Source organism: Panthera onca, chromosome B1 (genome assembly GCF_046562875.1).
Source record: "Panthera onca isolate mPanOnc1 chromosome B1, mPanOnc1 haplotype 2, whole genome shotgun sequence".
Lineage (NCBI taxonomy): Eukaryota > Metazoa > Chordata > Mammalia > Carnivora > Felidae > Panthera > Panthera onca.
The window spans coordinates 98,549,059-98,563,603 of NC_138342.1; the positions used below are offsets into that span (position 1 = coordinate 98,549,059).

At 39.1% G+C, this 14,545-nt stretch overlaps 1 pseudogene across 1 annotated transcript in view; it reads right to left on the reverse strand.

The window, feature by feature from the left end:
- LOC132692163 (large ribosomal subunit protein uL11-like) overlaps nucleotides 1-14,202 on the reverse strand; it is a 99,229-nt pseudogene extending 85,027 nt beyond the window's left edge. Inside the window, exon 1 of the transcript XR_013555177.2 lies at nucleotides 13,988-14,202. The product of XR_013555177.2 is annotated as a large ribosomal subunit protein uL11-like (transcript). The remainder of the gene's footprint in view (nucleotides 1-13,987) is intronic.
- Between the last annotated feature and the right edge of the window lie 343 nt (nucleotides 14,203-14,545).

The following is a 14,545-nucleotide window of genomic DNA, read 5'->3' on the forward strand; positions in this document are numbered from 1 at the left end:
CCCATGTTACAACAAGGGCCTCCAGAAAGGGAAGTGAGCTTGCTACACTTACCTTCTTCAATGAGGGATCTCAGACAGGGGAGGGGTGCAAGACAGGTCCCTTCAAAAAGCTATAAAGGATACCCAGGATAGGGTAATACAAGCCATTAAGACAACCACTCCCCTGGCAGCCTACCAAGGTTTGAACCTTTCAGCCCTCAATCATATGCTTACCAATTCCCCACTCCAGCGTTGGGCCAACACTACTCTACAAGTCCTCCATAAAATAGATAATCACACCCAAACCTGCTGGATATGTTTGCCCTTCAGCCAGAGGGCTTACTTAGCCACTCCCATCTCTTTGACCTAGGAGGCTCCTGAAAATCTCGAAACCAACACCTCTGTCTTAAGTGACCCTGGCCACTGGGATCTGTCTCACAAATGCTGACAATCTAATCTGTACAGTCCCTGAAGGTATGAACAGTACCTCTCTATGCAGAAGAAATATAACCTTAAAAAGGAATACAACCCTACATTCAATCCCTGGGGTGTTCTACCTGTGTTCTAATTTGGCCTACCGGTGATGCTTAGAGGCCAACTGGACTCAGATATGTTATCCATCTTCCTAACCCCAGAGATATCCGTATACACTGAAGATCAGTTCCTAACAGCCTTTAGCCCCAAGTCCAGGGCTAAACTGGCAATCCTGCTACCCATTCTGATAGGAGCAGGAATTGTGACAGGAATAAGAACTGGAATAGGCAGCATAGGTTCATCCATAGGACTATACCATAGACTATTTCAAGAGCTAAATGAAGACATGGAACGGGTGGCAGATTCTCTGGTAACCTTACAAAGCCAAATAAACTCTCTGGCGGCAGTGACCCTCCAAAATAGGCGAGCCCTCGACCTCCTCACTTCAGAAAAAGGAGGGACTTGCATCTTTCTGGGGGAGACATGTTGCTCTTTTGTAAACCAGTCAGGAATACTTACAACTAAGGTTAAGGAACTCAAGGAAAGAATTCAATGTAGACAACAGGAAAGTATCAATCAATGGAAAGGATGGGATCTCACGGACTGGGCATTCTGGCTTCCTGCCCCTCCTCTCCATAATTTTACTTGTATCCATCGACTCCTGTATACTGAATGCCGAGGTACCTTTTATTGAAAACACTGTTGCTTGCCAAACTACAGCACATATCTTAGCCTTCTGCGAGTACCACCCTGTAAAACTGAAAGGTGATGGGTACTAAAAGTTTTTTTTAAAAGGCATCAAAGTGGGGAATGTTGGAGAAATGAAGAAAGTACTGAGCCAAAGATGGCCGACAGGACTAAAACAAGCTCTCTTCTCTAGCTTAGAGACCCCTCTTCCAGGTTCTTCTTGCCCTGCTTGTCGCACGCGCGAAAACCTGCCACAGATATGGAAGCTGACAACTATAAATTACCCTTCCCACTTGCATTCAGCGCTCAGATCTTTGGAGAAATGGTCTCCTCTGAGCCAGCTGGTGTTAAATAAATCTCTGATCCACCAAGATCTCTGAGTGCCACTTGGTTTTTCTGCCAGCATTCCAGCCTGTTTCCGTACCACAAGTACAAAAACACCGAGATCATATCATGCATATTTTCAGACCACAACACTATGAAACTTGGAGCCAACCACAAGAAAAAAATTGGACAGACCACAAATACGTGGAAATTAAAGAACATCCTACTAAAGAATGAATGGGTTGACAGAGTTAAAAAAAAAAAATACATGGGAGCAAATGAAAATGAAAGCACAAAGTCCAGAACCTTCACAATGCAGCAAAGGTGATCATAAGAGGGAAGTGTATAGCATTACAGGTCTACATCAAGAAGCAAGGAAAGTCCCAAATACACAACCCAACTTTACATCTAAAGTAGCTAGAAATGGAATAGCAAATAAGGCCTAAAGACAGCAGAATAAGGGAAATAATAAAGATTAGAGCAGGAATAAAAGATATAGAAACAAACAAACAAAAACAGAACAGATCAACAAAACTAAGAGTTGGTTTTCTTTCTTTCTTTCTTTCTTTCTTTCTTTCTTTCTTTTTTTTCTTTCTTATGTTTATTTCTTTTTGAGAGAGAAAGAGAGAGGCAGCATGAGCAGGGAAGGGACAGGGAGAGACAGAAACACAGAATCCAAAGGCAGCTCCAGGCTCTAGGCTGTCAGCACAGAGCCTGATGTGGGGTTCAAACTCATGAATCGCAAGATCATAACCTGAGCTGAAGTCAGACGCTTAACTGACTGAGCTCCAAGTGCTCCAAGAGGTGGTTCTTTAAAACAATTAATAAAATCAGTAACCCGATAGTTATTCGTTCAAAAAGAAAGGAGAAAAGACCCAAATAAATAAAATTATGAATAAAAAGAGATCATAACCAAAACCACAGAAATACAATTATAAAAGAACATTATGAAAAATATATGATAAAAAACTGGGCAATATGGAAGCAATGGATAAATTCCTAGAAATATATAAATTACTGAAACTAAAACTGAAAGAAACAGAAAATTTAAACACATCCATACCCAGCAAACAAATTGAATGAGTAATCAAAAATCTCTGAGCAAACAAAAGTCTATGACCAACAACAACAAACAAATGTCTATCAGACATTTAAAGAAGTGTTAATAACTATTCTTCTAACTATTCTTCTTAAACTGTTCCAAAAACTAGAAATGAAAGGAAAACTTCCAAATTCATTCTATGAGGCCAGCATTACCTTTACTCCAAAGATAAAGTACCCACTAAAAAGGAGAATTATAGGGGCACCTGGGTGGCTCAGTCAGTTAAGTGTCTGACTTTGGCTCAGGTCATGATTTCATGGTTCCTGAGTTCGAGCCCTGAGCTGTGCTGACAGGTCAGAGCCTGGATCCTGTTTCTGTGTCTCCCTCTCTCTTTCTGCCCCTCCCCTACTTGTACTTTGTCTCTCTCTCTCAGAAATAAATATAAGTAAGTATATAGGAGAATTGTAGGCCAATATCTCTGATGAACATGGATATAACAAGATACTAGTCACTTGAATCCAAAAGTACATTAAAAGAATTGTTCACCACGATCAAGTGGGATTTATTCCTGGGTTGCAAGGGTGGTTCAATATTCACAAACCAATCAACATGATACACCACATTAATAAAGGAAATGCACCACATTAATATCCTGAAAGGATAACGTTCTTCCAGTGTTACATTATCCTCTCAAATGCAGAAAAAGTGTCTGACAAAATATAGCACTGATTCTTGATAAAAACCTCAACAAAGTAGGGATAGAGGGAACATACTTCACCATCATAAAGGTCATATATGTGAGCCTAAAAACCCAGTCTAATATCATCCTCAGCGGGGAAAAACTGAGACCTTTTCCTCTATGGTCAAGAACAAGACAGGATGTCCACTCTCACCATTGTTATTTAACATAGTACTGGAAGTCCTAGCCTCAGCATTCAGACAACAAAAAGAAATAAAAGGCATCCAAATTGGCAAGGAAGAAGCCAAACTTATGCTATTTGCAGACAATGTGATACTGTATGTAGAAAACCTGAAAAACCACCAAAAAGTTGTTAGAACTGATCTCATGGTTCAGGAGTTCAATCTCATCAGGCTCTCTGCTGTCAGCATGGGCCCACTTCAGATCCTCTGTCCCCCGCTCTCTAGCTGCACCTCCCTCACTCATGCTCTCTCTCTCAAAAATAAATAAACACTTTATTTTTTTCAAAAAGAGAGTTTAGGAGCACCTGGGCGGCTCAGTCAGTTGAGCATCCGACTTCAGCTCAGGTCATGATCTCGCAGTCTGCAAGTTTGAGCCCCACATTGGGCTCCTGCTGTCAGCACAGAGCCCACTTCAGATCCTCTGTCTCTCTCTCTCTCTCTCTCTCAAAAACAAATTAAGCATTTAAAAGTAATAATAAAAAAGTTCAATTCTTTATTACAAACACCATCTACACAATCACCAAAACATTTTTCCAATGTTACCACCCATTTTTTTTCATTTCTTTCCTTTCTATTCATATGGCCCCCCTTTTAATTTTAAGCAGTGACCATTTTGTCTGAATCCATGATAGATTTCTCACTCAACATATTACTGTAGTCTTGTATTCACATTCTATCCTTCACATATATAGTTTCCAGAACACAGCAAAAGACACACTTTTTTCTGTAGCCTCCTCCAAAAACCTTCTATGCTTAAAACTGAAGAACATCTTTATTACTATACATTCAATCAATCACTCAATTTATCTATTTTCACCTACCCATCGATACATCTCCCCCATTAGGCACATTAAGTGAAAGCCAACCCTACTAATTATTGTATCATGTCAATTACCTGTTCTTGGCCCATAAATTGACAACAACGGTTGCTAAAAATTTGAACACTGAGCTCAGGATCATGAAGTTCTCAAATGTTACTGGAGGTTCCCTGTTTATGGATTTTTTTTTTTTTAAGATAGAATCAAATGTGTGATTTGGAATTAGGATAATTAAAATTATTTCAAGTAACAGAATTAAGAATTATACTGAAGATTAAATAATCAAAATATATATTTTCCATTGCTGCATAATGTTGATGAGCAGGTGATAATTATGAGCAGGTGATAAAATATTTTACATCTGTTCAATGCCTCCAGAATGTGTTTGATGGGCTTCTTACACTGCATACTATTAGGAAATGGCTTTATCTAGGGAGCACAAAGGCGTTGTCTGCTTTGAATACAACTGTGTTTTCATAAAAACGTATTAATGGCCACACTGCCAATGCTAAAACTGCAGTAAATATTAGCATATGACTAAAATTTTGAAAACTTTCAACATTATATCTTAGAACTGAAATATACTGGACAAAAATTATGAATATATGGTTTTAAAGCATGGAATGCATTTGAACCTTTATTTTGGCTGCTCATACAATGCAGAATTTCAAAAAGATGCATAAAAACTCAATTTTACCTCATTATTGATTATTTTCTATTATGTTAAAGGAGAAAGACTAAAATATTGCCATAATATATAGAGTGTTTTTTTTTTTTTTCAGTCTTCACTCACCTGGTAACATTTAGTGTATTATTTGCTTATTTCACAAGGGTAATTAACACCACTAATATTTGGGATGTATTTCATAGCTAGCACTATAATTTTGCCCTTACATTGAGCCTAGCCTCTAAAATTGACACACCTGTCAGAAAAAAGATTAGGAATCAAATATTTCTGCTTTTATTTGTGAGTAATCAGTATTTAATGTAAAACAGAAAAGATAATCCAATTATGTAATTGAAAACTAAAGTGATTGAAGGTAGCTTTTATTTATACCTTATTGATAAACCATGGGCCATTATGCAAAAAAATGCATTCAAAATATTAAACATCTTCAAATAATTATTTATTAGCATGTCATAGTTTTCCAAAATGAGAAATGTAATGTAATTTAAACACAGCATAGTGGTCTATGTATACGCATAGAATGTTTTATAACATTCCTCCTTCCTTTCTTCTTTTTTTTTCCTTCTCTTCCTCCTCCTTCCTTTCAATGATCATCAATATTCACAACAATGGCTAATACAAAGACAGTGCCAGCCACTTCTCTGAGGAGGCAATGACATCTAGGAAGAAGTTATTTTCCAGTACATTTCAAGTTGATGAAAAAAAAATTCAATTTCAACATAAAACCCATGTGTGTGATGGTAGCAAACAAAATGTTTTTATTTTTGATTTTTTAACGTTTATTTATTTTTGGAGAGACAGAGAGAGTGTGAGCAGGAGAGGGGCAGAGAGAGAGACACAGAATCCGAAGCAGGCTCCAGGCTCTAAGTTGTCAACACAGAGCCCAACGTGGGGCTCGAACCTATGAACCATCAGATCATGAGCTAAGGCAAAGTCAGAGGCTTGACCAACTGAGCCACCTAGGCACCCTGCAGACAGAATGTCTTTAGAGATAGTAGATGAGGGACTTCTGGGGTCTTTACTCTGGGAAATATTGTTTATTGATTAGTTGATGATTGGTTAATGATTCAGCTGATAAAAACTTTCCAGGCAGTTTTAAGTAAAGCACTGTCATCAAACACAGAAGATTTGGTCACCAGGAGCAACAGAAAATGAGAATGAATACAATCCTTAGTTATAGCAAGGTGCACATAAATGGAAAAAGGAAAAGATTTCAGTTGAAAGATTATAGATTTTTTATTGGTTTTGTGGAATCCAATGGCATCTATAATGTGTTCTAAATATGATTATTTACTTGATCTCAAGGATCCAAATTTACATGCATTAAGATAATTGCATAAATACTGAGTATGTGTTTATGTAATATGCCTTTAATTGCTGGGAGATCCTCCTTTCCCAGAGCAATTTTAATTGATGCTGGAATCTGTCCAATTTCAAAACCAAAATTTTGACTTGAAAAAAGGATGACTTCTGGCTGTCCCCAAACACCCAAACAATGGGGTTTGTTCTCCAGGAACCAAAAGGTGTCATTGTCACTAGCCCCTATCAAGTGTCAGAAATCACCACAGTCTACCTGTGAATCCATCTCAGACAGTTAATTTTCTTACACTAGACAGTACAAGTGGAAGACCAAAATAGTAAATAATATAATAATGTTCAGTATACCCAAAGTGGTATACCTCAAGTAAAATACATTCTGTACAGTAGACTATATTATACAAAATTCAGTCTGAAATACTAATCCTGTTAGCTTGCATAAATGGAAGACTATTCGAAAAATGAATTACTTATGGTAAGTAGGAAACTCTATTTCTCCCAGATCTGGATGTGTACTTAGAAGGGGCAGAAGAAAAAAAGTTTCTGGTGGAAAAGTTGGATGAGAACACTCATAGCGCCAATGAATAGTGTAGAGATTGACCCCTTTTTGGGGTCTCAGTTCCCTATATAGAAAACCCTTGGAATTGGGGCACCTGGGTAGCTCAGTTGGTTAAGCGTCTGACTTCAGCTCATGTCCTGATCTCATGGTTTGTGGGTTCAAACCCCGCATTGGGCTATGTGTTGACAGCTCAGAGCCTGGAGCCTGGAGCCTGCTTTGGATTCTGTGTCTCCCTCTCTCTCTCTGTTCCTCCCCCACGTGCAGTCTGTCTCTCAAAAACAAACATTAAAAAACTATAGATAATACTTGGGACTGACCTGTAAGGAATTTTCTTCATCTCACTGGACTGAGCATGAAATCCTGTACCTAATACAGATTTAAGACCCCAAGGATAACACCTCCACAGTATATTACCATTTTTTTTCATGGAGGTAGGCAGCATGTACATCTTAGCTATTGATATTTGATTACACATACTGAACAGTCTGGAAAGTTTTGAAATATTTAACTAAGTACCTCATTTAATGCAATAGATATTTTTCTGCAAAGTTTTATGTACAATGTCTTTTGTCAGTACATTTGCATTTTAATTCAGTAGCACAACAAATTTGTGGTCATTTTGCAATGCAAATGTGGTTCCAGAATCTAATTTATTGTTTTAGAAATGTGTATTTATACAGGTGTATTTATCTTACACCAAGATATCTTGTGGCTGTAAAAAATGAAATACTTCTTAAGACAAAATGAACTCTGATTACAGACCACGAGGCTGGCATGTATGTCAAAGAAAATATTTACTGGTACAATCATTCTCTGTAATACTCTATTTCTGTTTTCCCGAGGAAAGTACAATATTGTATAAAAAAGTACTTAAATTTTATTTGCCAGAAATAGTTAATATTTCATGAAATGTCTGTTGGATACTATACTTTAAGATCTCCTTTAAATTTTGGTGACTTTTAAACCCTAAGCTTCTAACACGAAATTTGGTATTTCTTAAAGGAAAAGACCTTAGAATGTTGCATTCTTCATGTTAACAAATCCCTGTTATCAAGTATTTCTTGCTGTATGTGTTGGCCATGAGAATACAGTTCTCCAGTCTCCAAATGCTTGAAGCATAACTGCCTGAAGCTCCAACTGCTGAGCTCTGTAACTCATCACCATGTTTGTACGGAGGCCACACTTCCCACAGGCCGCTCCCAGCCAATGACCAAATGTGGCAGAGCATTCCTGGGAGGCGCAGAGGTCTTCTGATGATGATTTTAATTTAAGGCCTCCCCAAGAATTCTTCCAATCTTCACTGACCTTTCCTTAGTACTGCACCATAGGTGCTTCCACAAACCACCTTTCCTTCTTTCTCTCTCTCCTTCACTCAGGATAAGACCTACATGGTGGGTCAGATGGCTCTCTCAGTCGATCTCACCTCCCCTTCCCCAATTTTCTCTCACTAGTGTTCCCCCTGATAAATCTGATTAATTTAATCCCATATTGATTTCTGCTTATCTATGCTACCTGGCTTAAAAACCCAGATTAACGTACTCCTAAATGCTAGGCAGTTTGGTAAGTGCTATGAAATATAAAAATTTTAAGTCACGGTCATTGACCCAAATTTCTCCCTTATCTTTATATCTTCTGTGCCTACTCTTGTAAATGCATGGCATTTGATTAAATGATTGCTAGGAAACTTATGGCTCTAAAATTCTGTGATCTTTACTTACAAGATTATTAGTAAGAATACTGTGGTGAATTAAATATGGCCACAAATGTTTTGTCATTTCCCCAGTCAAGATGTAGTATTTATTTCCCCTCTCCTGGAATCAGAGCTGTCCCTGTAACTGCTTAAACCACAGGAGGTGGAGAAAGCAACATGGCCACTTTCAGACTAAACCTTAAGAACTATGGGCAGCTTCTATGTTCCATATCAGCAGTTCAGTTGTTAGCTAAAGAGAACACACAGAGATCTCAGGTGGGGAGAGGAGGCTCTGAAGGTTACATGGAGAGGGAAAGCAGTCCAGCAGTGCCATTGACCCAGCTCCAGATGCCATCTGACTGCAACTACACGAGACCCAAGTGAGACCAGAAAGAGAACTGCCCAGTTGATCCCAGATAATCAACAGAACCATGAGAGTTATTAATAATGGTACTGTCCCAACCACTAAGTTTCAGAATAGTTTGTTACACAGCAAGAGATAACTGAAACAATATCATGTCTATCACAATGAATTATCTTATTAATCTTATGAAGTACATATGTTTAAATTCACTTATTGAATAATGTATATATATAAAATATATTTAATACATGAACATTTCCATGGATATATACAGATACGCTTATGTGTATATATGTATGTTTGTATATACAAAATGTATGTATAGGTGTATGTGTACGGATGCGTGTGTGTGTCCATATAAATTCTATAGAGAGTTTTCAGCTACAAAGCAAAGATAGTGACTAGGATGGTGGAGATAAATAACTGTCATGGGGTTAAAGAAAAGACCAGGGCCACCAGGGTAATTAGTGTGATGTTCCAGCTGGTAGAGCCATAAAAGGGGAGTAAGATTTAGATCAGGAAAGAAACAGTGAGGGGAAGCGATGTATGTGAGGGACATGTTCTATGTCATAGCTCTGTATTTACCTATGTGTGATTAAAATAAATATAAATAGCCAAATGAAAGATCTAATTGAAACTGAAGTTTCTTCCTATGAATGATAGTTAACTTTATTGCACTTTAATATTACGTAGATTATTATATTATATCATGGGTTATAACTGCAGGGTAAAATATCTTACATCTTTCTATGACTGTATTACAATTTTAGTTTTTTAATGTCTTTGTCAAGTGTTTTGGACTGGATGTGAAATATATTTCAACATTTTACATCTCAGATGCCAGCATTTCTTAATGTCAGAAGTGAAAGGCACGCCACTTTTACAATTATTATCTGTGATTATGCAGAAAACCATTTGCTCTCAACATTTATGGATGATATTACAAAACCATCAAGGACATTTTTTTCATTTTGGAAGACGTTAAAATACTGAGTAACATATTCTTTTTTTTTTTTAATTTTTATCTTTTTAATGTTTTTTAGTTTTGAGAGACAGAGAAACAGAACCTGAGTGGGCGAGGAGCAGAGAGAGAGGGAGACACAGAATGTGAAGCAGGCTCCAGGCTCTGAGCTGTCAGCACAGAGCCTGACGCAGGGCTCGAACCCATGAACTGTGAGATCATGACCTGAGCCGAAGTCTGATGCTTAACCGACTGAGCCACCCAGGCGCCCCTATTCTTTTTAATTAAATGCTCCATGTTCCCTTCTGAAGCCAAAGGTAGTGCAGTAGGGTACTGAAGCTCAAGAAAAATGAATGTCCCACAGCTTCCCAAATCTACATTCAGTGACTCTACACTGATAGCTTGGAATACCAAGGTGGGAGTATTTAAATTAAATGAGCACATACATTAAATGAGGTAATTTTGTTTGTTTTGGAAAGCAGGTGGTTAAGCATTTATTAGTATACTGAGGGTGAGATTTGGTCCAATGTATACATGTATAAATGTATACAAAGTATACAGTTTGCCCCAATGTATACAACGATACATTAAGATTCACCCCAAATAGGGGCGCCTGGGTGGCTCAGTAGGTTAAGCGGCAGCTCAGGTCATGATCTCGTGGTCCGTGAGTTCGAGCCCTGCGTCGGGCTCTGTGCTGACAGCTCAGAGCCTGGAGCCTGTTTCAGATTCTGTGTCTCCCTCTCTCTGACCCTCCCCCATTCATGCTGTGTCTCTCTCTGTCTCAAAAATAAATAAACGTCAAAAAAAAATTTAAAAAAAATTCACCCCAAATCAAGACTTTCTACAATTGTTTTATTCACCTGCACTTTTCCGTGGTCTAATTTAATCTTTGATATGACTCTCAGAAAATACTGTCTCCACTGAGACCTGGTCCTGCAATAGCTCCTACTCATCTCTGCTCTTTATTAGCTCTGAAAACTGTAGAAGAGACTGATATGCTGTAGTCACTCCTGCAGGTCATGGCACTGCAGCAGCAGGCAGAGGCAAAGGTCTCACCTCCTCATGACCCCTCTTACTGGTGGGACATCACTAGGAGAGCAGGTGCATGTGGAAAGTTATGTTCCTCCACACAGTTCCTCTATGAAGTCTTCTCTAGCTTTCCAAATTTGGTTAAGACCCAGCAGTCATTTCCTAGTTCCTTTGTGTTTTTTCTCACAATTGTCTTACTGTACTTACTAACTGAAATCTTTAACACGTCCCATAAGTCCCAGGGCATTGTGCTTCCGCCCGAATATGTGATGCACCCTCTACTAAGTTTAAGTTCTAGGCAAAGGGGTACTTTCTCAATTAATTCTCCAAATGAGCCACTCTTTTCTGACTCTGCATTGTGACAGCCACTTCCTTTGTCTACACCCTTTCTCCTATACTTTGTTTGGCTTCATCTTCTCAATCCTTTGGCTCTACATTTAAATGTTCCTGCCTCAGAAAATCGCCGGTTTCCCAGATCAGTCAGTTCTCTCTGCTATACACCTCAATCATTACTTTCCATCCACAGCATGTATTTCAGTTCTATTTAACTAAGAAGCTGTGTGATTACCCATGTACTGTGGAAAGTTTCTACAGGAAGGTTTGTTCACCTCTCTATGCTCTTAAATAGTAAATAGCATAACAGTATGACAGGGCATGACATAACACAGCTTGACATGACAGCAGCCCATGTCATGGGCTGTTTATTTATCCTGTTAAGTAAATATGAGCCACCACTAAAATTCACAAATAGGAGTTCAGCCCCTAGCATAGTCTTGAAGTCAAGCCATTTTCAGTCAATGGACACTTCCATAAATCATATTCAAACTATGATGGTGATAATATCAACACTGAATGGTAGTAACTGAACCATCATGAATCTGGCATATTTAGATGTAGAGTGTACCTTTCACTGAATCCAACTTGAGGATCTCATTTTTCTATTTTAGGATTTCTAGAATGTAGTGGGAATTATATATGTGTGTGCGTGTGTGTGTGTGTGTGTGCGTGTGTGTGTATACACACACACACACACACATATATATGTATATAATATCATTATGTATTTGTATTTTTCCCACAATATATTATTATTGTGTGTGTGTGCGTGTGCACTACCCTCAAAACTTGCTAAAGAAAACATCTGCTGGGGCGCCTGGGTGGCTCAATCAGTTAAGCGGCCAACTTCGGCTCAGGTCATGATCTCGTGGTCCGTGAGTTCGAGCCCCACGTCGGGCTCTGTGCTGACAGCTCAGAGCCTGGAGCCTGTTTCAGATTCTGTGTCTCCCTCTCTCTCTGCTCCTCCCCTGTTCATGCTCTGTCTCTCCCTGTCTCAAAAATAAATAAAAAAAAAGTTAAAAAAAATAATGTTTAAAAAAATAATAATGTTTAAAAAAAAAGAAAACATCTGCCACCATTTTTTTAAAAAAAACAACTAGAGTTACCAATTACTTTTTGGAAGTACAAGCCATATCATCTACACAATGATACAACCAAATTCCTGCAAAAGTACATTCTGCAAAGTTTTGCAAAGTATTGATTACAAGATTTTGTAAAATCAGCAAAGAGTTTCAACCTATGTATTTTGGTTCCTCCAAAACCTGAAATTATGCCTGGATGTAAAAAATTTCATAAGACAAACAAAGTCATCCTGAAATTAGTGACACAAACAATGAGAAAGGAGGGGAAAAAAAGAATGTTACCTGGAATATACTTATTAGTAAATAAGGAACATCAGGTTCTTTCCAATAATTAAAATATATTAATTAGTTCTTGACAATATCTTTCAAAAATTAACTATACAGATTTAAAAATACATATTTAGAGGCCTTAAACTATATTATATAAAATTGCTAAAAGTAATTCAGTAATATTAGAATACAGTATAAAACATGTTTTTCTCAGAGGGAAAAATGTGTGAAATTGTAACACGCTAATTAAATGAATGTTGCATGGAGTACAATCAAGAAAACTACCTCTAGAACCTTTCAAGACAGAGGGCAGGAGAAATGTACTCTGAGACATTGTCTAGGCTTGATTTATTAAATGGAACAGGAATTTCTATTTCAGGGCAATAATCTACTTGGTATTTATATTTATATTTATATTTATATTTATATTTATATTTATATTTACTTGTATTGATTTGTACTTAAGCACTAGAAAGGAATGGAAACTTTTGATGTTATTCTACGCACCAGTCAAGAGAAAATTAACAATTAGCAATTGATGGCAATCTTGAACAATTTTAAGGGGAGGGTCCTCTTCTTACAAAAGAGAGTGTTTAAAAGTGCATCAGAGTAAAAAGAAGTTGTCTTTTCTTTTCTTTTTCTTTTTCTTTTTTAATACAATTTAAGTAAAAGCCTTTCTTGTACCTAATAGAACAGATTTCAACACTCTCTCAACCTGGAATTTGAGTTGACTAAGAGAAAACAGAGTTGATCTTTCTCCTTTAAAAGTTCCCACATTTATGACTGAGACATAGAAACACTTACCTGGATTAAAGACAAAAGAGTTTGAGAAAGTTTTAACAAACAAGATATGCCAACCAACCAAGCACTGCAGTATCCGACCACCTTGGGACAAAGGCTTCACAAGGGGCAGAAGGAACAGCCGTAGCCTGTCACCTTCTTGTTATCTGACACCTTATTAATATTAGCCATCAGAAGTTTGTCAAACTGGGGAAGGTCACTGAAGGGGAGATGTTTCATGCTAAACCTTTCCTGAAGGACTAGTTTTGGTACTACTGTAGTAGGAGGGATGCTAACAGTAGTGGAAAATAACAGCTCTTGCAAACACAATGTCAAGTTAAGATGTGTCTTCAAAAAAATGCCAATTTTCCGACTAGGAAAATAACAAGTAGGTAAGTCTGCACATGTAAATTACCACAGCAAGCAAAACTTCCAGGGTTAGGTTTGGAACTCGACCGTCACCAAGACACTACCTTGTTGTTACCTAAATAAACTTGCTAACAGGAAAAGAAAAACTGGTTAAATAAAACGAGTGACAGTTAAGGACCCCTTCAAACCGCGAGAAACTTGTTCGGACCGACGGTGCCACCTCCGGAGTCCGCATCGCAAGTCGCCTGGGTCGGGTGTCTGCGCGAGGACCGGCCCCGTCCGTCATCTGGCGATTACCTCGGGCTGCAGCCGTCCGCGGGATCCTCCTTCCCGGGGTGGCCCCGCGGTCCGGGCGGCGTCCGGAGGCGACGCGGTGGCGGGAGCCCGGCGCGGGGGGTGACTCGGGCTGGTCCCGGGCGCAGGCGGCGCGGAGAAGGAAGCGGCTGCCAGGCGAGCTTGGAGGGTGCGCCAGGGACTCGCGCGCTCGCCCCGACGCGCACCGCGTCCCGGGAACCGCCCGGCCGCGCCGCCGCGTCCCGGCTCCCGGCCCGAGAGCGCCCCCGCCCGGAGAGGAGGAGAGGAACCCGGCGGGACACCCCGACTGGAGGCCCCTCCATGGGCTGTGCCAAGGAGTGAATTGCTCAGAGAGCCCGAAGTAGGACGCAGGCACAGAGGATCGTTTACTCCCCAATCCTAAAACGGTGGGTGGGAAGAGGACTCATAATATATTAGCCTCATAATATAAACTTATTATCAAAACAGGTGACTGTCATTTTGGCATGACAGTGAATGAGTCCAGATCACATGTCTCTGTTGGGTTTCGTCGGACCCTCAGCAAGTGTCTTTAGGATTGTA